We start from the raw sequence: 27,316 nt of genomic DNA on the forward strand, positions 1-27,316 counted from the left end.
CAAGTATGGAGTGCGGAGCATGGTACACTGAGCTCATTCTCATCACGCCCTGCTGGCCGGCTGTTGTTTCTATTCTTCAGCAGCCTGACGGTGGCTGGACCATATGCCACCCGCAGACTTCCACATTGACATCGTGGTGGATCCATGTGGTTGAAGCTGCTGCAGCATTTCTCCCAGGCTTTCAGTCCCCGGTCGGTTTTCCTGGGACCATTACAGGATCACTGATGCCAGGTTACCACGCTTCAAACATCACTCAGGATCTTGTCATCCATCATACAGTTGTCTCAATCGGAGTGGCGAGTGACCCTTTTACTATTGAGGTATCACAGCAATCCCCAATTCAGGATAGAGACTCTGTGTTCATTATTATGTAAGGAAAATTTTTATCATCATTTACAATATTCTTATGGAACCTCCTCTGTGCTGACAAATCTAATTACTATCAGCCTATTCCTTTATAAGATTATTACCAGGTCCATATTGTTGTTTTTCATTTCTGCTACATGATGCATGTTATGTAACTAATTTGGTATGTATTTCAGGAAATGCAGTTCTGTGTATTTTATACATTTTTATACATTGCTGTTCTTTGACATTTTGAAATAAGCAGCCTACAGCTGAACGTTTATAGTTGTTACATCATGTAGTAATCCCAGGCGCAGACACATATTCTTTATTCATCAAGATATAAACACCAGTAATACACTTATATATGTTTTGATTTTTACTACATTGGAAGTGGATCCAACCAGTGAACATAATATACCTCAAAACCCATTTGAATCTCACCTGAATATATTGCTAGAATATATCCGAATACACATTAGAAACAAATTAGATTAGTAAGAATTGAAATAAACACACAGTGGGACTTTTCTTCAGTTTTATTCATAACATTTTTCTTTAATTTTTTATTTGTTTTCACAAATATATGTCTGTTTATGTAAAGTTGTAAATATTTAGCTGTAAACGCACACATTTTTAAGGAACCATAATAAAAGTTACATTTTATCTGATATTAGTGCACCATCTAAGACAACTCCTATCCAGTCTTTATTTATTTGAACATCTTTTCTAGTTGTCCAAAGGCAGCACCCCCCAGTACAATATCAAAAATAAGACTACACAGTGATATACGAAGCACAGTTCTATATGGGGTTTACTCTTAGAGATATAAAGATAAATACTTGACTGGTGCAGTAGTCGTTCATTTTCTTTGAGTATATACTGATTTCCCACAGATAGAGAGAGAGAGATGGGGAAGAGTGATACACATGGGGAAGAAAGAGAGATGGGAGGGGGAAAGGTAGAGCGATAGAAAGATGGGAAAAAGAGAGAGGGTGCAATATATTATTGTTGGTATACCAAAAGTGATGTGCATCACACTATTTTGCACCAGTGTCAATGTTAATCTCAAACTTTTCTACCGGTATGTATTTTCAAATACATACCCGGCAGAAAGTATACACTACTATGCATATAATATAATATTTATTTTCTATATACCTATAAAAGAAAAAAATGTATACATACATATATTGAAGTACCGCGATGGGTTCGAATATGGCCCCAATGTATGCAAATTTATTCATGTATGCCTATGAAAGAAAAAGTACATTATGTCCCATCGTTTTGCTGAACACATTCTTTTTTTATGTACGGTATATAGATGATGTGTTCATGGTGTGGACTTGTGGTGAGTAAAATCTTCTCAAATTTGTGGATGAATTGAATTACATTGAAAGTACTATCAAATTTACCATGAATTTCAGTTCCCAGATAATTAGTTATTTAGATGTGAACATTGATGTACTGGTATATTAGAGACATCTGTCTTTTCTAAGAAAATGGATAAAAATACCCTTCTAGCAGCGGACAGTTTCCATCCCTCACCTCTAAAAAGGGGTTTACCTTATTCACAACTTTTTTGAGTGGTTCGTATAACTTCAGACAGAAATCAATTATCGGATCCTTTGAGTGAAATGGGCAAAAAATTCATTAACCGTGGTTATGATCCAAACGAAATCAAGGAGGCAACTGATAAATGCATGCAACACGACCTTACTTGACAGCAGTAAAACAACTGATTGTGCGAAATCTGAAAGACTTGACTTAAACACTATTTTTTCCATTAGTTCACAACTAATCAAAAGTGCAATGTTACGCCACTGGCATATAGTGCAAACGGACCCATTTTTGTCTGAATATTGCAGAAATCCACCACTGTTCGGCTACAGACAAAGTAACAACATTACAGACATTATTACACGGTCTGACTTTGGTACCAAAAACTTGGTTATCTTTAAAGAATGGAGTGTCCAGGTGCTCAGGGTGTATTAACTGCAGATTTTTACTCACTGGTGAACATTTTGTGGATCCAAAATCCAAGAGATTATTTAAAATCAACTATTGTCTCACTTGTGAAAGCAAATTTGTGGTATACATTATAAAATGCCCATGTAACCGCTTATATGTTGGTAAGATGGTCAGAATGCTGAAAGAATGCATTGCATTGTATAGGTCCTCTATACGTACAGCATTACAGAGTTTGGATGGTAATACACCACCAGTTGCCAAACATTTTGTTGAGATAAACCACAGTCTATTGGACTTTAAAGTTATGCTTATTGACCATATATTAAGAGATGGAGATTGGAATAAACGTTTATTATAGTGTGAAAGCTGCTGAATATATAATCACCATCAGGGTTAAATGAAGATCTGAACTTTAACTGTTTTCTTTAATAATGTTTCATGCATGTATAAGTATTTCTTGCTCTGGCTATTCCCTTTTTTATATTTTGTTTATTTCGTTTTTTTTTTATCTTTTTGATCATTATATATGTTTGTCTGACCACCCAGCGATGTTGCATTTTGAGTCACCAGTTAACCACACTTGAAACTCTCTGCTTTACTAATATTTACTTGGTGTTGCTGAGCCATTAATCATTATGCTGATGTAAGTTGTTAATAAGTGATATTGTTATTTTGTTGCGATCAGACAGCCAGAATACTACTTCTGGCCTCTGACACACAAGCTCCATTGGACCGCTTGCGTCACTTCTGGGTCCCAGTCGGATGCAGCAGACTGAATGGCTATGGATAATAAACTGCTTCGGCTAGATCTTAGGTGAGTATACAGGTGTGCTTGATTGTGTTATGATTCAGGTGCAACTCGTTAACGTGGGTAGATATATGACTTGAGCTCAGTGAGTTAGCTATGCCCCAGGGGGAAGGTGCCCTGTCAGGCTGTATACCCTGATGCTGCTATGACGGTTCACACTACACAGACACTAATAAGTACCATGTCACTTACCTACACTTCTTAGCACTTTTTGCACTTTATGTGAACTGATGTATTTTTGATATACTCGTGATGACAACTTGGATTGTTTTTACTTGAGAAAAATGAACTATACAACTTTTTTATGAAATTGGTGTGCTGGTCTATCAGTTTCTCTAGTTCTCTTTGGCTGTATATGGATCTATGACCAAGCACCCTAATAGCTACAATGGAGTTTGAGTGTGCAGTACTTGCAAATTATTAGTAATATATATATAAATGCAATAAAATTTTGCAATCAATAGAGGTTTTTAGCATAATTATTGCCAAGGTTATGGGCCTACCCACAATATCCAGGTAACCTCTTTCGGGTAGGTCCCTAACATACTAGGGTTCAAATCCAGAGCGCAGGACCCCCCAAAATTGGCCCAGCCAAGCTGCCCCAGGGCACCACCATAGTAAGAAAAGTGCAGTGTAAAGAGATAGTTAGGAGCAGCTGCAGCTGCATATAAAGAATGAAAATAAAAAAGTGAAGTACATATATATTAAACACACAGTGAAGGGTTAAAATGTGTTATAAAGGAAAATGTGTTATAATGTGGTGCCCTGAGACAGATCAACCAACGCAATCCAGGGGGACCCACGCCCCAAAAATGAACCAAAGTTGCACTACAGTATATAACTTGTAGGACTTACCTAGAATTGTGCCTAATACAGTGTGCATATACATTACATTACCATAACCTTGGCCATGATTATGCTAAAAACCTCTATTGATTGCAAAATTTTATTGCATTTATATATATTACTAATAATTTGGAGTTGTGCACCTGAGATTTGTCTGTTTCTGTGCCTGTAATTAGTCTCATCAGGTAGCACCTCCCATTATATATATATTCAGGTTGTGCAGTTCAGAAATCTTTCCCATATACTCCGTTTAATGTGCTTTATTGCACTTCTGAGGGAAAGGAGACACCCTCATTCTGGATTAGCACCCTATCTTATAGGTTTAAAAGCATGGAGAATGGTAATGTATATGCACGCTGTATTAGGCACAATTCTAGGTAAGTCCTACAAGTTATATACTGTAGTGCAACTTTGGTTCATTTTTGGGGCATGGGTCCCCCTGGATTGCATTAGGTGATCTGTCTCAGGGCACCACATTATAACACATTTTCCTTTATAACACATTTTAACCCTTCGCTGTGTGCTTAATATATATGTACTTCACTTTTTTATTTTCATTCTTTATATGCAGCTGCAGCTGCTCCTAACTATCTCTTTACACTGCACTTTTCTTACTATGGTGGTGCCCTTGGGCAGCTTGGCTGGGCCAGTTTTGGTGGGTCCTGTGCTCTGGATTTGAACCTTACCCGAAAGAGGTTACCTGGATATGGTGGGTAGGCCCTTAACCTTGGCCATGATTATGCTAAAAACCTCTATTGTTTGCAAAAGTTTATTGCATTTATATATATTACTAATAATTTGGAGTTGTGCACCTGAAATTTGTCTGTTTCTGTGCCTGCAATTAGTCTCATCAGGTAGCACCTCCCATCATATATATAGTCAGGTTGTGCAGTCCAGAAATCTTTCCCATATACCCCACCAGGGAATACCCCAGCCCCCCAGCAGCTCAGTCCAAGCCTGGTTGTAGGCGTGCATCAAAAACTCCTGTGTCATGTGTACGGGGAAGAGAAGACTGTATTTTGACATATCTCTTGCATCTTGCATGGGGCTTGTGCAAGTGCCAATACTAATGATGATGGTTGTGGCGGCTGGTGTAGAGCGGCACAGATCTCTGCTTTCAGAAGTACTAACCCCCAGCATTAGCTCTACTGATAGCATGAGGTAGTAAATTAGGCTTCTGCAGCTGCCTGCAACTACGGCAACTTTGCCACATGAAAGAAAATGCATATATTCATCTGAATGCAGATTTGTATCCATCTCTGTCAGTGGACCATCCCTATCCATATGCTTTTTTTCATAGCCATCATTATCAACAGTGTGCACTTGCACCAGCCTTATACCTGATACAAAAGATCCGTCTAAAGACAGGCTTAACTATGCATATGCACAACTATTACAAGTTATTCAAATGACCTCATAGAACTTTGCCTACAGGTGAGGATCATCTGTGTATGTCATTGCCCGATTATCCATGAAGCATTCTTGGCGGGAGCCAAGGGGTAAGTAGATCCTATGGGGCAGACGACACACTGAACAGAAGAAGCAGCACACTGAGCTGTGAAGTGGGCCTGATATGTAAGTATGCACATCTCAGTGATCAGTCCCTAATCCGCTATGTTACAGACAGCACAGAGAGCAAGGCATTGCTGGCCTGGCTGCACGGGCTCCTGCGTCACATGGGTGAAACGTGTTGGGTGGTAAATGATCTCTAATTGATTCAGTGGACAATTTGGGGATGTTTTTCAGCACCTACCAGGAGCTTGCACTCAAATATGTGTAAGGTTGGATGACTGAACATAGAGGAGTGATATGAAAATTGGCAAATAAAAATGTTATTGTAAGGACTTTTAGTCCATTGTTTTATCATTATTAAACATCTATTTACTATACAATAAGTGTGTCAAGAACCGTGCTCGCCCTGAGGGTCATGCTGCTCTGTCCTGGTGGGGGTCCCAGGATGGGGTCTCATGGAGGGTGTTGCTGGCGGGTCCTCAGTGTCATGGTGGTCTCAGGGGTCCAGAGCTTCGGCGGCTATCCCACAAGCTCCAGCCACTGAGTGTTGTCATAGTGGCTCCTGTCCAGCTAGGTGTGTCACTAGAGGGTCATCAGTGTGCTGGTGGTCTCAGGGGGCTCGGGGTTCTGGCGGCGCTTCCACTGGCCCTGGACCCTGGGCACCGCCATGATGATCCTGGTCAGCTGACTGCCATGGCTCCAATGGGTAACCAGGTCGGCAGCCACCTGACTGCAACAGCCAACCTCTGTGAGTCACAAGGTATAAAGATTTGCTCCTGTTGGCATTCAGTGCCTGATCTTGTGATTGTCTCTGATGAATCAGGCTCCAGTGTATTTCTTCAAATCCAGCCTCAGTCCTGCTCCAGTGTAATTCTCAACTCTGATCCATTCCAGCATCAATATATGCTCCAAAGATTCATCCATTGCAGTATCAAATATCAATATATGTTCCAAGTCTGATTCATTCCAGCAACAATATATGCTCCAAAGACTATTCCATTCCAGTATAAATATATGCTCCAAATCTGTTCCATTCCTGCATCAGTATATGCTCCAAACACTCTTCCATTCCAGTATCAGTATATGCTCCAAGTCTGACCCATTCCTTCATCAAAATATTCTCCAAGTCTGATCCATACTCCAGTGTCTACCATAATCCTTTGCCATCCTGCTGTATACCATCTATGAGCAGGTCTTATATCAGACCTTCCTCATTGCAGACCTCCCGTACCACTAGAGAGCAGGTATTAGGTCCTCATCTGAGCAATGCAGAGCCCCAGTTCTGAAAAAGTGGCCTGTTGGCTTTATTTTGGTGCATGGGTTTAATTTTAGGAGAAATAAGATTGGTTCCAGGAGACGGAGAATATCCTAAGAAAAGGCATCAATATTATGGATAGTTCAGATGAGCACTTATTTTAGTTTTATTATAAAATACTACACTATCAGTGCTCTCTTGGTTGTGCATGTTTGTGACATATGCAGATAATGTTAAGTTGAAGATAAGCTACAGCTGCCTTTCATATATTTTTGAATTTAAATAAAACATTTCCTTCTTTGTGTGTTGAAACATTTGTATCAACAAAACATTTGTATCAAACATATGTCAAAGATAAATTATTTGTTTTTAATTAACATAGGTCCTTCGCTTCAGTAACAGCCACAACCACAAACACAGCAGAATGATCCAGCTGAGAGTGAGTATGTACTTGTAAGAGGGGTGTAGTGTATGGTGTTGCCTGTTGCCGTACAATGTGACTCAATGAAAAAGGCGCTAGTCAATAGACAAAAATAATTATGTTCCTTTAGAGAAAATAGTGTCCGTGATGGAAGTCCAGAATTTTCTTCCTTCTTTATTCTCCACCATATATGTGATATCATAGAAATAATAAAAAAATATACATGTGTAATATAGTTTTAATAGTTTATAATTATATATGAATAATTCTTTATGACAAAGATGGCTCATTCAAATGGGTGCAGGCGTACCCCAACTCACACTCAGTGGTGTATTTACATGCATCAAAAGATTTCTTTTAATTTCACCTCTGTGAGAGAGAGATCGATACCCCCTACCACTTGGACTGTATTAATATTTTTCTGGAAACACATATCCTATGGAAAGAGGGATTATACATGAAGATTAACCATCAAGATATCCGATAAAGAAACCTTTGTACGTTTAAAGTTCTTCATACTGACCGTGAGTGGGGTACGCTCCTCATCTGTGGAGATTTATAAAGATACCTTGATGTAATTGATCCCTATACTCTTATAGTGAGTGGGGTACGCCATCTTTTTCCTTTCTGGTAGCGGGTATACATCTGTCTCTCACGGAGGTGAAATTAAAAGAAACCCTTTGATGCATGTAAATACACCACTGAGTGTGAGTTGGGGTACGCCTGCACCCATTTGAATGAGCCATCTTTATCATAAAGAATTATTCATATATAAACAATTAAAACTATATTACACATGTATATTTTTTTATTATTTCTATGGTATCACGTATATGATGGAGAATAAAGAAGGAAGAATATTCTGGACTTCCATCACGGACACTATTTTCTCTAAAGGAACGTAATTATTTTTCTCTATTCACTAGCACCTTTTTCATTGAGTCACATTATTTTTGTTTTATTTACTTGTATTGAAACATGGTGAGATTTTATATGTTTGAATCATTGTTTAGGCTGCTTTTTGTTGCTCCATTTACTAGGGGTTCATCCCATTTTTTTGGAGCTGGTATACAGACTGGTCACGGACATTTTCCAGGAGGTCTAAGAGGAATGAAAAGATGAGTGAGCTGTGCTTCCTCAAGCTGACTGACATGCCCTGCTAACCCGGAAACTGCTCAAAAATCAGGATTAAGTGAAGATAATCATTGGCACTTTTGGCCTCAGATCCCGAATTTCACCTATGGGTGACAGAAGATGCTACTCTTCTGAAATTCTCACAGCCCGCCAGCCAATAAGAGGCCGCTCTACATGTGGCGGCCACTAATTGGCTGTGACCCACGTGCCTGCCACTCTACAGCACGTGGGTCACAGCCAATCAGCAGCCGCTACATGTAGAGCAGCCGCTGATTGGCTGGCGTCTCCAGGTACTGATAGTTTCCACGTGGGATATGCAGTCAGTAGCCAGGTAGCGATGTATGTAGTCACACATACATCACTAAAGTACGAACTGGTCCGGGTGTTGGTTTTATATTTTGCCAAGATCCGTGGATGCTGCAGAGACCAGCACAAGGACTTAGGTGAGTATAGGATTTTTTTTTACAGGTAACCCATTGGATTACTACTTGGATAAGGGGACCGAACAGCTGCAGCAGGTAAGTATGTGTGGTAGGTTTGTGCAGGGCTGCCATCAGAAATTGTGGGGTCCGGGAATGACAAAATAGGCAGGACCCCTCCCCCCCGCTACCTTATTCATTCACACAAAAAATTGTCAAATATTTTAGCCAAAAATTATTAAGCCTGCCACCATTTCAAGGCAGACTCTTTAGGCAGGTCCCTAAACACCTTCACTAAATTAACCCTATAAACAAAAAGTGTTCATGGAAACGAACCATGAAAAAAAAAAGTTTGACCAAATAAGTATCAGATACTAACAGCAGGATGTTGATATTATGAAGTAAACAAGAATCCTTTAGTTTAATATTTTGGCCAAAAACATCCAACCTAAGTAATAACTTAACCTAGCCTAACTTTTAAAAAATTAAATAGAATCAAAATAAATAATATATGCTTTTTGTATAACAAAAAAAAGTGCTTAGTGGTTACACCTTCAAGAGTCTTCTAAGAACAACGAGTTGACCATCTTCTTACTAGATGCAAATTCCTTTATTAGGTCTTTAAAATCCAGGTGTTGTGTAAGTTTGTTTTCAATAGAAAGAAGTGCAAGGCTATTCAAATGTTGTTCACTCATTGTTGAGCAAAGGTAGTTTGCTAAATTCACTCTCACCTTCTGCCACAGAAAGTGGAAGGCTGGTGAAAATTATAATAGCAATGCAAACTTCTCTAAATATTCCTTGAAGCTCTACGCTGTATATAGCAATAAGCAAGTCCAGTGGTGTTGAATGGCTCTTAAATGTAGCATCATATACTTTTTGAAGATGTTGAAGTTCACTTACTAAATCTGGTGTAAGATCTTCTGAATATTTGTAGACCAGAACTTCAGCAGATGTCACCAATTCATCATCATGCAAAGTTGTTAATTTTAAAATAGAAGACAAATTACAAATATTTTGCATAGATTCAAAACGCTGACTCAACTCGCAAATTATGGAATCCAGTGCTACAAGAAACACATTCACCTTGAAAGATGTTTCAGCATCTTGTTCATGACACGGGGATTCCCCACTGTGCCTGCTCTGAATCTTTTGATGATGTGGGTTCAGCTCCATTGTAAACTGCATGCTGTCAGCAACAAGTTTTTGCTCTGAAAGTAAAATGGGCCACTTATCCCTAAGTGGCTGCATTTCTGCCAAAAGAGCCTTAATGTTGGCTGCTTCTATATCCATGGAAACTGCAGGATCTTACTCCAGAATGTGGAAAGCAGTATGGATTTGAAAGACAAGAAGTCATCTCTAAAGCTGCATACACACACACACAACGATTTTGTTACCAACGATTTTCTGTCAGATTATCTGTCAGATTTTTTAAAGTGTAATGAACGATTTTGTTGAACTACAAATGATTTTTGTAACTTCCCTTAATGAAAATCGTTCAGTTGGTCAGCCAGAATGAACTACAAACTACAAACGGGAACGCGCATGAACGATAATCGTTCATCATAACGATACTGGATTTAAACCTCTATACGCTCCTACCTATACCTTCTAAATCCTGCCTATACCTTCTACAATTGTCATATGCAGTCATATAGTAAATAAATGCCTTCAGACCTTGAAATGTGTTTCCAACGCACAAAGGTTATTATTCAACATAAAAACAGTAGGTTACACACTGTGATCTAAAGACAATTTAGCGCAAAGAAATCATACAGACCGAAGGTACAGTTATACATATGCACGCGCTCTAGGACCAGTTACCGGCATCAACAAGAAACTATCGTCAACAGCATCAGCAAGAAGACTCCAGATTGGGGTCTGAACGCACATATATACCCTTACAGGGATAAGCAATACAATAGGCAAGTTTGCCTTGATTCCATTGGTTCTCCATCACGGTGCTTCTGTTACAGGACATTTAACAGGTCAATTCAAATGGACACAGGTCAGCCTCCAACAGCCCTTTTGTCTCCTTTTTCCTGCCGCATGCAAATCTAAGCTGCTAACATTACATAGTACATTTTAGTGTTTTAACTCTCTACAGTTCATAAATTGTGAACGCATGTTGCGATCTTCTCACCGATGACACCGGAAAGCTGTTGAGACAGAGTAGATCAGTACAACACCAAACACGGTTTGCTTATCATGTACTAAACCATAGATATCAAATAGTCTTTATTTCACAACCTTAGTAATAAATGAATTAACTTGAATATTACACTTTGAAGCTATGGAACCTTTTATGTGAGTGTGCAGTGTGTAGTATTAGGGGTTTGGGAAAAGACGCTAGTTAGATTTATGTAGTGAGGACTTTTAACTTGGGGCAGATGTGTACGCATGAAGCTATTAATCAGCATTCGCATGCAGGATATTATGCATTTGCTAATGTGCATTGTGTTAACAGCGCAACAGTATGTATTTAATGTGTGTATGGGGTATGGTGAAATATGCGATCACATGATGCTAATAATAGCATCGACGTATGTACTTAAGTGTGAGTTTCTCTAAAATGGCGCTGGGCGGCCATTCGCAAAATGTCGTCATGCAGATCTAATTTTTTTTAAGATGGTGTCTTGTGGCCATTCACAAGATGGCATTGTTAATTTTAAACTGATTCTGTCTCAGCCAATTATCCAGCTTCGACAGTCCACCCTTTGATAGCAATCAACATGCTATCATACACTGATCTTACATAAATTTTTACGCTTACATTTTGATATATTATTTAATGTTATTATTGGATGGCACAAGGTGGTTCCTAATCCATCAATAATGGGTCTCTAAGAGGGGACATAAAACTACCATTATACGCACACCTCAGATCTTGGAAGATCATGGGAAAGGTGTGGGGATACACCTATCCTATAAAGGAAGTCTTGAGGGGGATTAGGGACTTACATTATTTGAGGTGTTTTAAAATAACATTTTAATAATACATTTTATGCATGTCTAAATATAGTACATTATACGATGGTACTTCCTAGTTCAGGGTTGTAATGCAGTTCTACATTTACCTCAGTATTCATATTGTCATTACTAACCACCATCACAATTTTGTTCTTCTGGTTTACCTTATCTTTACATTTTTCACACTTCAACACAGTAGGAACACACCTGACACATATGCCAATTACTATGATGACAACCAGTATGAGGATCAGGAGTTTACCTATGCTTGCGATCATTTCCTGGACCCACTCTCCTAGACCTGAGAACCATTTTGCTGGGTTCAACCATGAAACCCATTCCTCTACCTTCTCCTCTACTTCAGCCACTGAAGCATTATGGTTCTTTTGAAATTCCCATTTTAGCTGCAGAATTTCATCCATCTTCCGGTCTATCACCTCCTTGGGGTCGCTGGTATCATTCGTGACATAAGTGCAACACTTCACTCCAAATTGGGTGGCCAAAGTTACGCAGTACCCCCCAGTGACAGCTGCTAAATAATTTAATACTAGTCTGCGTTGCACCAGTTCTTTCTTGTACACTTGCAATTCCCTACCTGTATACCTGAAGGTGTCATCATACATCTCGGTGATATTATCTATCAATTTAGCAAGATCTTGTATATATCTAAAATTTAGTGTTCCCCGAGTGATCCTGGTTGTGATCCAGCGCTACTAAAACTTGAAAGCCAGTTGTCTCACTAATTAACTGTGTGGCTATATGAACATCACCAGGTATCATATTTCTTTTGCCTCTGTGTTCATACTGCATGTGAAGATATGGTGATGGTGTGTTTTTATGAATACAAAGCATTTCATCATGTGTGAGGGTCATAACCTCTGGGACTACTCTTCCCAGGTAACACAAACCTTCGGAACTTGGGGAGAGCCATTTATACGCTTTCCTTTCACATATAAAATATACATCATTGGGGAGAACATAAGGAATAGTATGCATCATTATCATTAAACACATTTCCCTTGCAAATAATCCTATCTCAGGTTCTCCCATCTGGTACATGCAAGTTTCTGGTTGTATTATCTTTGCACAATATCCGTCTGGTACCTTACCAATCATTTCTTTGGTGGAACTTAGTGTATACCGGTACCTAAAGTGTCTCTCATTAGATCTAATTGAGCATAACAGATCATAACTCATAGGCTCATTATTAGCTCTCAGCAAGAAGGTCATTGTCTGGTTATTCCCCGTCACTTCCCAACCCCCTGGTTTATTGGGGTTGGTTATGTTTAAACACAAAAGTGATCTATCTAGCGGTTTGGATGAGAGGAATTTTCCATCCAATGTTTTCCCTTTTTGTAATTCTAAAATTTCCATAATATTCAGTGGAAATGGCACCAACCCTACATTATGCTGTCCCTGTGACACGTGTGAGCACACCCAACAATCAGTCTGATTTAAAACTTTGCCTACCATGCTATGATAATCCTCTAAAGGATACCCACCCCAGTACGTGTTATATTTAGGCTGGCACCGTTGGATACATTTCTCATCAACTAGGGACCCACAAAGCTCACAAATACAGGACTCTTCAGACAATAAAGCTCCACACCGTCCCCGAGTATCCAGAGTAGCAGACACAGATTGGTCAGACACTCCCCTGATTGGCATAGCACCCCTCCTCTTGACTCCACTCCATCAGCACTGCCATCAGCTCCCATCTCCTCTATCGGTCCCCCATCACAGAAACCAGATATCCCCGAACAAACCAGGATGATGGAAACTCTGGAAAAGAATATGAAAATGAACACAGCAGACCAGTCCATCGCCACAGCAAGGACCTGCAAATTTCTTTAGCTCAGGTATGTCCCTACAACCTTTTAATCCTCCCGAAACAAGCTCGCGAGCGACAGGTCCATGTTATCAGCCTTGTCTCCACCTTGTTTCTCCACCGGTTGGTTGACCTTTTTGCAGTGAGTGGCATGGACCCAGGTATCTCTCTTGGCCACCTTCAAAGATGTGGTACTCATCAGTAACACCTGGTACGGACCTTCCCACCGATCAGTCAAACAACCTGAGTGTAAAAAATTTCAGATCATAACAAATTCTCCAGGTTTGACATCATGACAGTTTGCATCAAACATGTTAGAAAATAACATTTTCAATTTCAGTTGTTCTTACTCATCTTCGTGAGACACTGCACAGTAACCTCATTATCATATTTTCACATGAGGCTGCCTGTCAAACAGTATCTCAAAGGGGGACAGATAAAAAAAAAGAAAAAGAGATGGTCTGGGGTGATCTTGATATTATTAATACCCACCAACTTACACATGTTTGTTTTTAAAGACATCACCTGTGAAATGAGTATCCCTATACTCTAGGGATACCGTATCTGCATACAACATTCTGTACAATTAAACCCTGTTATTAATAGCAACTGCTCTAAGTAGTGTCTTAGCCCCTGGGTTTGGACAGTTTCCCAAGTACTTGACCTTAGCCTGGCATGGCTGCAATTTGTCCTTAGCAACCTTGTGTCCTGTGTGTGAGAGATGAAGCACAATAGTTTAGTATAATTTAAACATGGCATAAATGAAACAGGGCACAACAATAAATCATCCACATATTGTATCAGAACAGATCCATTGGCAGGTTGAAAAGATTGTAAATGTCGTATAAGGGGTTGTCTATGAAACCTTGGGGCAATCATGTCCATGTGTAGTACTTCCCGTTAACCTGACTATCTGTAGACTACAGATATGACCTGACCCCTAGCGCTGACTTTCATTCTCCAATACAGCATGTAAGGCTAGTATTGGAGCTGGTGACTGTTGGAGGTTTCCTGTATTCTGTGTATATCCCTTATGAGGGTATACAGTTACTGTCTGGTTTGGGAGTCCTACATTCTTCACTTTGCAGTACTTACTTAGGTGTCCCACTTGGTTGCAGTTAAAGCATTTTTGTGAGCGGGGTGGGTGATAAGGTTGTTGTGTGGGTTGAGCAGTGGGGAAAGGGTGAGGGTAAGTATAAAAATTTTGAGGGTAGTATGGTGCTTGAAGATATTGTGGTGGTGGATATTGTGGTGGTGGATAGTATGGGTTGTGGTTGTGTAGGATAAGTGGGGTAGGGCTGTGTTTGCAGTGGTGTGGGATTAGTGAGGACGTGTAACTGTTCAGGTGCAGGTGTGGATGCAGGTGTGTCTGCTGGCTGTGATGTTACCATCATTCCTTCTAGAGCTTGAATACTGACATCCATTAGTTTCTCGCTCTGGGTCTCTCTCTTTTTAGAGATGTTCTTGTCATGTTCAATTGAGGATTCTATGAGGGTGTCTATTGTGACTCCCCTCCAGCCAGGCTGTGAGGTCTGAAACCGGGTCTTTAGGTTCTCTTTAAGACCATCCATGAGTACAGTGACAATCATTCCCCTGTGGTGAGTGCTATCTTTAATATCGTCTAACCCAGTGTACTTGGTGATAGCCTGCAGAGCCCGGTCACAATAATCTTCTGCAGATTCACTCTCTTTTTGTTTTATGGTGAAGATTTTGTTCCTTTTAACTACTACTGGAAAATATACACCCAATTGAGTTACAGTGCGGGAAATGTTACCTTGATTAATTTCATCTGTTAAGGGAACATCTCCATCCAATACACAATCCATGATAAATTTTGTCACGTCGACATTGCATGGTAGACAGGCCCTTAACACCACTCGCCAATCTTTGTTGGTTGGTTCATTAGAACTACCCAAATTTCTCAAAAATCTTTGACATTTGGCTAATTCCTTTTTGGGATCGGGGAAATCATTCATTATGGAATTCAGCTCCGCTCTTGTCCAAGGACAATGCATTACTACTTGTGGGCACTACTCCGTTTGCATCCGCATTCCCATTCGGAACAGTTATTGTCTGGATGGGATGCTGACCGGCCGCACCGCTACTTTTGACCTTATTACCTGACTGGGGGTTTAGTCTGTTACTGCAATGTATAGGGTTAACAACTTCCTCCACGGGTGCAGTGGATGTTAACACTTCCTGTACTATCACTGATGGAGATGGCGGCACCACTTGTGATTGTCGTGGTGGAGCATCTAACATGTGTACACCATGGGAAATGGCAGACATAACAATATCATAAACATTTTCCTTATGGTTACTTACTTGTTAAATTTTTATGGGTTTTTTCAACAACTGTACCTGCACCCCCATCCGCATAGGGTGGCGGTGGTGCCCGTTACCCACTGGCAATACCTTCCACAATGCTACCTTGCTGCACGTGCGTTATTTCGCGGCTTGCACACATTGCAATTTAGCGCTGCAGGTGTACTTTCTGGTAACGTGGTCGAGAAGCTAGTTTGCATCTCTTGCACACCTTTAAGCCACGCATCCCCCTCATGCTGCCACAATTTTAAACATTCGTTATATTTTATCTTTTTCACTCGAGAACGCACCAAACAGATGTGAGCTTGGACATTGTTCAATATCTCCTTATCAAAACTACCAATTCTAGGAAACGGCCTAACACTCTTCCTCGTTATATTAAACCATAAATCACAATACCTGGTTGCATTGGCACTGTACTTAGTATGCATGATATGTCATGCCAACCCAAGCGGTGCTTCCAACAGCAGCAAATCATCTAACATCTCTACCGTTTGCTTGGCCCCCATCCTGGGAGAACCCTAAGTTTTTCAAAAAAGATTTAAACTGGTGAAAGACAGTCAAGATACTTTCACTTACCTGCGGACGATATTAACAGGATGCACCCACACACCTATGGAAGAAATTCTAGATGCTCCCACTCACCTATGGAAGAAATTTCTAGATGCTCCCACTCACCTATGGAACAAATTTCTAGATGCTCCCACTCACCTATGGAACAAATTTCTACATGCTCCCACTCATCTATTATATCTCAGTTTACAATCACAAGTTTCCAGTGCGGCTCAATTACAATGCTCAAGTAACCCAACCTAATTACTAAAACACTGCAATCACACTGAGAGTTGGTCCCTACAACAAAGACAACATGTACACCTGCTGATGTGTATAGAACGGTAGCTACTACCGAGCAGCTAGGCTAACTCCTGCACCTAGCCCTTAAGGATCATACAATACCCTTAACATTTAGGACCCGTGTTACACCCTAAACAAATACTCACAGTTACACACTTTTTTCCTGTGCAGAAAAATACATGTTAACCCAGTTATTGGCAACAATTGATAATGTAATCTCAACGGCTTTGTTTAAAACATGTGGCAGCAAGACCGGAAATACATATATGCTATTGTGCGACTAGTCCCATACACAATAATGCGACTATTACACAACCGTATTATGACTCTTACACTTAGCTGCATACACAAAAATGCATCTCAGCTGCGTACACAAAAATGCAACACCCCCTTTTTAACCCACAAAATAAAACGGAAAAACAACCTATCGACGAAGGAAAACAAACTTTTTCCTTCCCCGTCCCTGGATTCTTAATCAGCGCTCCTAAAGTCACAGTAACCGGAAGCGCACTCTCAGCAACAATGGTGGTAACAGATTCGAACGCACAATGCATTCTCCTGCCAGGAGCCTCCACCCTTTTGCTGAGAGTTCGATACCGAGTGTTACAGACCGGTTGCGAGATTAACACTGCGAGCCCCCAACTAACGATACTGGATTTAAACCTCTATATGCTCCTGCCTATACCTTCTAAATCCTGCCTATACCTTCTAGAATTGTCGCTATTTGCATACACAGTCATACAGTAAATAAATGCCTTCAGACCTTGAAATGTGTTTCCGACACACAAAGGTTATTATTCAACATAAAAACAGTAGGTTACACGCTGTGATCTAAAGACAATTTAGCGCAAAGAAATCATACAGACCAAAGGTACAGTTATACATACACATGCACTCTAGGACCAGTTACCGGCATCAACAAGAAACCTCCGTCAACAGCATCAGCAAGAAGACTCCAGATTGGGGTCTGAATGCACATATATACCCTTACAGGGATAAGCAATACAATAGGCAAGTTTGCCTTGATTCCATTGGTTCTCCATCACGGTGCTTCTGTTACAGGACATTTAACAGGTCGATTCAAAAGGACACAGGTCAGCCTCCAACAGCCCTTTTGTCTCCTTTTTCCCGCCGCATGCAAATCTAAGCTGCAAACATTACATAGTACATTTTAGTGTTTTAACTCTCTACAGTTCATAAGTTGTGAACGCATGTTGCGATCTTCTCACCGATGACACCGGAAAGCTGTTGAGACAGAGTAGATCAGTACAACACCAAACACGGTTTGCTTATCATGTACTAAACCATAGATATCAAATAGTCTTTATTTCACAACATTAGTAATAAATGAATAAACCTTGAATATTACACTTTGAAGCTATGGAACCTTTTATGTGAGTGTGCAGTGTGTAGTATTAGGGGTTTGGGAAAAGATGCTAGTTAGATTTATGTAGTGAGGACTTTTAACTTGGGGCAGATGCGTATGCATGAAGCTATTAATCAGCGTTCGCATGCAGGATATTATGCATTCGCTAATGTGCGTCATGTTAACAGCGCAACGGTGTGTATTTAATGTGTGTATGGGGTATGGTGAAATATGCGATCGCATGATGCTAATAATAACATCGCCGTATGTACTTAAGTGTGAGTTTCTATAAAATGGCGCTGGGCGGCCATTCGCAAAATTGCGTCGTGCAGATCTCATTTTTTTTAAGATGGTGTCTTGTGGCCATTCGCAAGATGGCATAGTTCATTTTAAACTGATTCTGTCTCTGTCCAATTATCCAGCTTCGACAATCATTATAGCTCAGAAACTGAATGATTTTTTTCAACGATTGAACGATAACGATAGTTAAATCGTTCAAAAAATCTTTATGTGTGAATGCACCTTTAGACTTTCTGCCTCAGAATGAGCCTCATTGGAAAGTTTTCTGGATTAAATAATTTTATTTAATGCTTCAATATCACCTGGACACTTTTGAGTTATTGGCCAAACTGTTTCAATTCTGGTGCTCCATCTGGTGTCACTTAAGCCATGCAAAGAACCTACAATTTGTTCTTTCAAAATATGCCATCTTTTAGGGCTTGAACTAAATAGCAAATATAAGTGATTTACACAGCCAAAAAATGTAAATTCATCTGGACAGCACGATGCTGCATGTACACCTACAAGATTTAAGGACTGGGCAGCACAAGGGCAAAATATAGCTGCAGGATACATCTCCTCTATATGGGCGCATATTCCTTTGATTTTTCCAGACATATTTGCTCCATTATCATCATACCCTTGACCTCTGCAGTCATCAGCATTGATGCCATGTTAATTTAGAAATTATAATATTTCAGCTATCTCTTCTCCTGTTTTGTTGTAAAAGTCAAAAAAGTTAAATGAACCTCTCTTTAATGGCCCAGTCTTCTGTCAATGAATCTTTAACAACATAACAAATAATAATAACATTCTGTTCAGTATGTGAAACATCTGGTGTGGCATCACATATCACTGAAAAATAGATTGATTTTTCCCTTTCTTTTAATATGGTGTCCTGAACATGTTTTCCACATAGATTAATACATTTGTTTTGTGTGGCCCAGGATAAATAATGCGCATACATTTTTTTCCCCTTTTGCAGACTGTCTTTCACAGTTTGTAAGTGCTCACACAGAAGTGGGTCGTAATGGGATATCAGTTCCAGTGTACCAAGAAAATCCTCATTATTTAGGTCTCCAATCGGTTGAGAACTTCCTCGGAATGTCATATTCCTTCATGCCAAAAACAGTCACATCCAGTACTCTTTGCAGTATAGAAGCAACATTTTTAGTTTCCATGTCCAGATTTCTTTGACTGCTACAGTCCACTCCATGCCCTCTAAGAGACATCTGCAGTGTTCTAAAGCTCAAATAATGTTGCTTGTGCTGCATGCTCTTTTCATGTCCTGGCAGCCTGCTGCATAGTTTACGGTAGCTGATCTTTGATGGGTCAAATCCTTCTCTCCTGCAGAGAAGACTAGAAGACTTGCCATGGTCTGAAGTAAATGCAAAGCAAGTGATGCAATATAATGATTGTTTTACATTGCCCCATCTAAGCCAATCTCTTATAAGCATCTAACACCCATTAGATGCCCACAATATTTTGAATATATCAGGAAACTAGAAAAAGAATGGCCATCACAATCTTTAAGCAAATATTCAATCATTTCCTTTAATTCCACTTCATTACTTAAGCCACTGAGTGCAATGGTTTCTGTATTTTTCCTTCACTATATCTGGCCACAGTGCTGGGTCTTTCCAGTTTACATCATCAGTAACATTCAGTTGGATTTCACAGCTTGTAGCCTGTTCTTCAGTCTCAGTGACATCTTCGGCCTCAGTGGTCTCTGCGGCCTTGGGCACATCTTCGGCCTCGGGCACATCTTCGGCATTTGCAGTAACTATAGACTGGGTAGAAAGAGCTGGTGCTGCAGCAAGGACTCTCCTCTTCTGCAACCTCACTAAGTACTTGAACATTTCCCTCAGTGGATACATTGTGTTCTTGAATGTCTTGCTGTTTAGAGGGAGGCTTTTTGAAAAACTAATATTGAATTCTTCTTTTTAAGCTTTTCCTTTCCTTCCGTTTCAGTTAACCAGACTTAAGGTTGTACATTATGCACTATCATTGATGTTCTTAGAAGTACAAATAAATGAAATATGAAATAAATTGTAACCTTAAAATACTACTGTCTAAAGTGTCACAAACAACAACATCAAGAGTACAGGTGTGCGGTACCAAAAAGATAGTTCAGTGACGTAAAACAAATGTACAGAATACAAACATAAAAAAGTGAAACAAATTAGATCAAGAGCCAAAGTACTATTTAGTGTTATGCTGCAATTTATAGCAAATGTGAACCACATACAGTTTAAAGAAAAAAAAACAATGAAAGTAAATGTTATATCCTGATGTACCTTTCTTCGTAGCAATGACTCATCAAGTATGCAGTTTATGTAGTTCATTTATTGTAAGTAATACTTGCCTTAGTACAGGTAGATAAAGACATCATCTCCTCATGGCTGTTCTCCTTTCTCTTACTCCTTCTATATCTCTCCACTTCCTGATCACATGTCCTTCTATGCTGCATGATCCTTAAAGGTACACTACCTCATCTTACTATTACATGATAATGCACATAAACTATCTATATAGATACTACATCTGCCCCTTCCGTTCATATAATTTTTTTTTTTATATAAAATTTATGTTCAAACAAGTAGTGCATTTATAAAATTAAACATATAACATTGTGTTAACGGTATATGAGCATGAACATTAACCCAATATACATGAAACTTGAAAACCTGCTAGACTGGTTACAAGCCATAAATTAAGAGTCATATCTGCTCAATAAGCCTAGCAGGTGGTTTAATGAGTCTGCCTCTTTTCGTCTGAATATGTAATCCTTCATTCAAAGAAACAGACTCCATGATGGGATCACTTGATGCTGAGGATGGTAAAGGTACTGTGATGACATCCTCTTGACTTGGTCCATCAGAAAATAAAGATGGAAATATCTTCTTGAAATGGGAAACATTCCTTGTCACTGTTTGTCATTTCCTGCAACAATCATTGTTCCTCTCCTTTTCATTATAGTCAATGGACTTGGGTGAAAAGCAGTCATGTCCTTGCATCCTACTTTTTGTTTCACCAGAACACGATCTCCTTCTTGTAAATCAAAAACAATATCTCTACTTTTCTAATCTGCATACTGTTTAGCTTTTTGCTTTTTAGCAGAGTCCGTCTTCCTAATCTGATGATCTTTAGACGTAGGAGTTAAATGAATTTCCGGAAGTGTGGATCTGATCACTTTTCTTTGGAACATTAATGTCTGAGGAGGAACATTTGTTGTGGAGTGAGGCACTGATCGAATATTGTTTGAGTAATTGATTTAAGAATTGTTAAATTGGAATTTGGGATACTTTGCAAATCTTTATTTGCTTTCCAATATTACGCATAAAACGTTCAACAAGACCAATAGCTTGTGGCCACAGGGGAGTAATTTTTTTGATGTCGAATTCCAAAATGTTTCATGAATTTGCTGAAATCAGCACCTTGAAATGGTGGACCATTATATGTCTTTATTGTTCCTGGAATTCCATAGGTAGTGAAGATTTTATCCAATGCTGGTAAGACAGATGTGGTAGATGTTGCAGATATTATTTCAAGAACAGGATATCGTGAATATTCATCCACAGCTACTAGTATGTATTTACCATTGTATAATGGGCCATAGAAGTCAACATCAACATTTTCCCAGACATTGTCAGATAGGTCAGTCATCCATAATGGTTCACTGTTAGGTTGCGTAGAAAGAAGGGTGCATGTCATGCAGTTTCGAATTTCTAATTCAACATGTTGCTCCGTGGAGGGAAACCATAGCTTTTCACGTAAAAGTTGTTTGGTCTTTGCAATTCCTAAATGACTGGCATGGGCAATGTCAATTACTAGCTTTCTCAAAACAGCTGGAATGACAATTTTGTCACCTCTGAGAATGATTGAATCATCATGCACAATTAGTTCTTGACAATGTTTATGAAATGCACTAAAGTCTTGTTCCTCACCAGTTGAAAACAGAAACTGCCCCAACTGCCAATCATTGGAAATAATACAGTGTTTTACTGCTGACAATACTTTATCTGATGTAGGAGCCTCTTTGATGCTGTCACTAGTAAGTGAATCAGGAATTGAATTGTTGATAATAAAGTTCACATACTCATCCACTGAAGTAGACTGTGAGATGTCAGAAGGCAAAGGGTGTCTAGACATACAATCTGAAGGATTATCAGTACCATCTCTATGAATGATGGAGAAATTGTATGCCTGTAAACATAAGCCCCATCGCTGTATCCTAGCTGGTTTTTTGGATTTTGGATTTCCAAAAAGTGTCAGCAGTGCTTGATGATCAGTCTGGGTGGTAAAGTCAATGCTGTATAAATAGAGATGAAAGCATTCACAACCCCAGACTACTGCAAGAGCTTCCCTTTCTGGTTGGGAGTAGCATTGTTCCACCTCTGTCAAACTGCAACTCGCAAATGCTACAATGTGATAATCCCCATGGGTATTCACCTGAGTCAAGATAACTCCTAACCCCACAGGACTAGCATCCACAATAAATTCTGTTTTCCAAGCAGTGTTGTAATATGACATTGTGACACTATCCTGCAGACATGGTTTTATGTCATCAAATGCTTGTGATTGAGATGAAGTCCATAAGAATTTAGCATTTTTCTTTGTGAGTTCTCTAAGTGGGGCTGTCAAAGTGGCATAATTTGGAATGAATTGGGAACAATAGTTAGTCATCCAAATAAATGACTTTACTTCACCAGCATTGGTAGGTTTTGACATTTTTGTAATAGCCTGAACTTTTTGAGGATCAGGACTCACTCCATCTTCAGAGAAAATGTGACCAAAAATTTGAGCTTCTGTTGAAGAAACACATTTGTCTTTATTCAGTGTTAAATTCCTGTCTTGAAGACACTGAAACACTTGACGCAGATCTGCATCATGTTCCTGGCGCGTTGCTCCAAAAACCAGAATATCATCACTGTAATTGATGGCATTTTGAACTGACTGTATGACTTGACGGATAGAATTTTGAAATGCCTCTGCTGCGGATGATTCCAAATGACAGCCGTTTGTATCTTCGTAGCCCAACATGAGTTGAGAATGTTGTTAGTTGTTGTAACTCTTCATCAAGTTCCAGTTGATGATAACCTTTTAATTAAATCCAATTTTGAAAAGAAACATGCACCTGTGAGTCAATGTATAATATCATCCATAGTAGAAGTAATATGTTGCTCTCTTTTAATGGCTACATTAGGACGACACATATCAACACATATTCTCACTGCTTTTGGTTGACCTTGTTTGGGCACAACCACAATAGGTGATACCCATGGTGTTGGGCCAGATACCTTTTCAATGATATCTAAGTCTTCAAGATTCTATATTTCCTCTTCCACTTGTATCCTTATGTTGATAGGAATGCAGCGATGTTCTTGAGTAATTGGTATAACTGAGTGATCAATGTGAAGATGAACTTGATAGTCTTTAAGTTTCCCAATGCCATGAAAAGATGATCATACTCCTGCAGTAAAAAATCCACATCACTTTGTAGTGGCTTTGGTTCATGTAGGACAGGAGTGGAATTGGAAGTGTCAGGTATAACAGGGGTGTAATTGTGTGTGTGGGCAACAATTTGTATAAGACCCAATTGTGATGCAGTATCAAATCCCAAGAGATTGATTCTTGCATATTTAGTGACAAAAAATAATGCTTTTGTCAGTTTGTCATTTTTGCATGCAATAATGTCAAAAGAACCCTGTAAGGGAAGGGGTTGTTCATTACCATAAGTGAATATTCTTACAGATGTTGGATTCAAAACCACCTTGCCATGCAGCTTCTTGAAACTGATAGCATCCATTAGATTTACAGAAGCACCGGAATCTATTATAAAATCAACAGAAGTTTTGTCTAGGGTGATGTCAGTTTTTGGACTGACCTTGTTTTTGCTGACTTTTTGAATAAAGTAGATAAAGCCTTCTGGCATATTATCACTATCAGATAATTCTGCAGTTGGAGATGATGTAGAAGCCACACAACGCACTGCCTTTTTCCTGGATTTAAATTGCTGTGAAGATTGTTTGGGTGTAGATTTGGTTTCCTTGGATTTGCAAACAGAGGAAAAGTGATTCAGCTTGCCACATGCAGTGCAAATTTTACCAGTGGCAGGACAGTCTCCTGAATGTGGATAGGAGCGCCCACACTGTAACATGATCTAGATTTACTCAACTCCATATAGCCACTATGTAATTTATTGCACACTTCCAGATGGTTCATGTCCCTCTCCATGTCCTTAGCATGTGTTTCTGAAAGTTCAAGACTTCTAGCATATTGCTGCAGCTCTGTCAGCGTCATTTCAGATTTAAGAGCACGTCTGCGCAACTTTCCACATGTGCCAAATGCAATTAGCTGCTGCTTAATTTCATCTTCAACATCATGGAACTGACATGTTTTTGCAAGAATCCTTAATCTAGTAATATACAGTATGCATCAACAGATTCAGGGCCTGATTCAGAGCCGGACGCTATTTGCGGATGCTCGTTCTGAAAAAGGGGCCGGATATTTAAATTAAGCGCTCGCTCTTTGCGGTCTGTTGATGCCTCTATGTCTGAATGAGCGAACGAAACATGCGCTCGCTATTTAGAAAAAACGCCCCCGGGCCGCTCGCATCATACGTCATCTCCGCTATTTATTAGATTAATCGACTACATCGAATGGCGTATGAACTGCTCGCTATTCTTGTGGTAGCATTTTCCTACCGCAATCATGCGAGCAGTTCAGGCTAAAAGACAACCAAGTGACGTGGTCGATGACGCTGCTTTGTTAATTATGCACTCCCATTAAACGCCTGTTTTGACCGTTTGGCACGCCTGCGTTCGAATCTCCACTCCCTGTTTTCAAGCACCTTCCCCTGTTACCACCCACAAATGCCTCATCCTGTCACTCATATTAGCAGGCATTCGCTATTTTGCGAGCACACGATTTCCGACCGCACTGACTGGTTGGCGCATGCGCATTACAACCCATGCGCAGAAGTGCGAACATCGCTCGGAACGAACGAGCGGTCGCTTACGAGCGGCTCTGAATCAGGCCCCCAGTTTGCAGTTGCATAGCTGTCCTGAACATATATTTGGAATGTGATTGACTGATTATTTTGCTCCAAAATGCAGCCTAAGAGTCCCTGCATTTGGTATAGCATCTGGTGTCTGTCTCTGGCATAGTACCATAAAGTTCATAAATCTTAGGGCCTGCACTGATAACAAGCATGCTTTTCTTTTTGCTGTCAGTAGTTACTGCCATAGCTCCAATAAAATGATGAAAACTTGCAAGCCACTGTCTCCATAATTCTGCAGCATTATGAGCATCAACATGAAGAAACTGAGGAATTAATGCTAACATGTCAGCCATGGTGACTGAGTAAGAGTGTGAGTGTGAGTAATGAAAAGTTTATCCTCGTCGCCAGTTGTTATATCCTGATGTACCTTTCTTCATTGCAATGACTCATCAAGTTTGCTGTTTATGTAGTTTATTTATTGTAAGTAATACTTACATTAGTACAGGTAGATAAAGACATCATCTCCTTATGGCTGTTCTCCTTTCTTATGGTGCATACACACGGTCAGATTTTTCCTTCAGATATGAACGATAACGATTTAAAAATCGTTCAGTTGTTCATATCTGAAGGAAAATCTGACATATCTGACATGCCTGAACGATGGACGATTTACAATGAGCGTTCCCGTTTGTCAGATAACGATATCTGACATCTGATGTGTTTGCAGTCAGACTTGGACGATTCCATTCATTTTAATGCAGTCAAAAATCATTCAAATCGTTCAAAACTTTGGTAAAATCGTTCAATCGTTCATCTGACAAATCTGACCGTGTGTATGCTCCATTACTCCTTCTATATCTCTCCACTTCCTGATCACATGTCCTTCTATGCTGCATGATCCTTAGGGGTACGCCACCTCATCTTACTATTACATGATAATGCACATAAACTATATAGATACTACAGTAATATATCCCAAAAAATTACTTACAGTTTCTTGAAGTCTTCTGCAGGGGGCTCTAGACTTCAACACACAGGGACCTTTGCGCCAGCCGAGCCTGCTTATCCTCAGAGATGAAGGCACTAGAAAAATAATGCATGGTTGCAAAACATTGGAGAGGCAACTGAGGTATGCTGATTATTTATAAAGGGCAAAATATTGGTCCACGCAAAAATACTTTTTCTAGACAAAGTGGAATAAGTCTCAAGCCATGTACACACATAAATGATTGCCAATCGTGCCAATGGATGGGGCAATTACCCTTTGCCCCGGACCAGCGGAGATTGCCAGTACACACTGAGCGATGTGGTGAAATACGGAACGATACCTCATTCAGTCCTTCATTACACTGCACAGTACCGCATGCGATATAGTCAGATTGGCCTTGCAACACGACCAACCAAAAAATATCAAATGCGACCTGCAGGAGCACGCAATCCTGCGTACACACCAGACGATTTTGATGATTTGATGTTCCAATATGGCAAATCATTAATATATTGTTCTGGTGTATACCCAACCTTAGAAAGCACTCCCTGAGTTCCTTACACTACAAATAAAAGCTGAAATACTTACCATTGCCTGACTCTGCCCAATACAGAAATCTTTTCCAGTGTTGATTATTCAGTCTTTAGATCCACAAAAGCTGGAGACATATTTATAAATATATTAGAATAAGTAGTAGTAGCAAAAATGTTATCTGAAAGCCAGCTCCTTTCTGTCTCTCCAGCCCTGCGGTATCTGTTCAGCCCCAGCCAGCACCCTTCTGTCTCTCCAGCCCTGCGGTGTATGTTCAGCCCCAGCCAGCACCCTTCTGTCTCTCCAGCCCTGCGGTGTCTGTTCAGCCCCAGCCAGCACCCTTCTGTCTCTCCAGCCCTGCGGTGTCTGTTCAGCCCCAGCCAGCACCCTTATGTCTCTCCAGCCCTGCGGTGTCTGTTCAGCCCCAGCCAGCACCCTTATGTCTTTCCAGCCCTGCGGTCTC

General features: G+C 39.9%; 1 long non-coding RNA gene and 1 pseudogene across 1 annotated transcript; both read right to left on the minus strand.

Annotated features, from left to right (window-relative positions):
- Positions 1-969: 969 nt before the first annotated feature.
- LOC148539632 (uncharacterized) lies at positions 970-26,397 on the minus strand. The gene is made up of 3 exons (XR_015870099.1): positions 26,326-26,397; positions 1,534-1,598; positions 970-1,227 (listed from the first exon to the last, which is right to left on the minus strand). It is a non-coding gene; the product is annotated as an uncharacterized LOC148539632 (long non-coding RNA).
- LOC148539633 (uncharacterized) lies at positions 23,688-25,644 on the minus strand (annotated as a pseudogene).
- Positions 26,398-27,316: the final 919 nt, after the last annotated feature.

This window comes from Taudactylus pleione, unplaced genomic scaffold (genome assembly GCF_031769625.1).
Source record: "Taudactylus pleione unplaced genomic scaffold, aTauple2 ptg000025l, whole genome shotgun sequence".
NCBI lineage: Eukaryota > Metazoa > Chordata > Amphibia > Anura > Myobatrachidae > Taudactylus > Taudactylus pleione.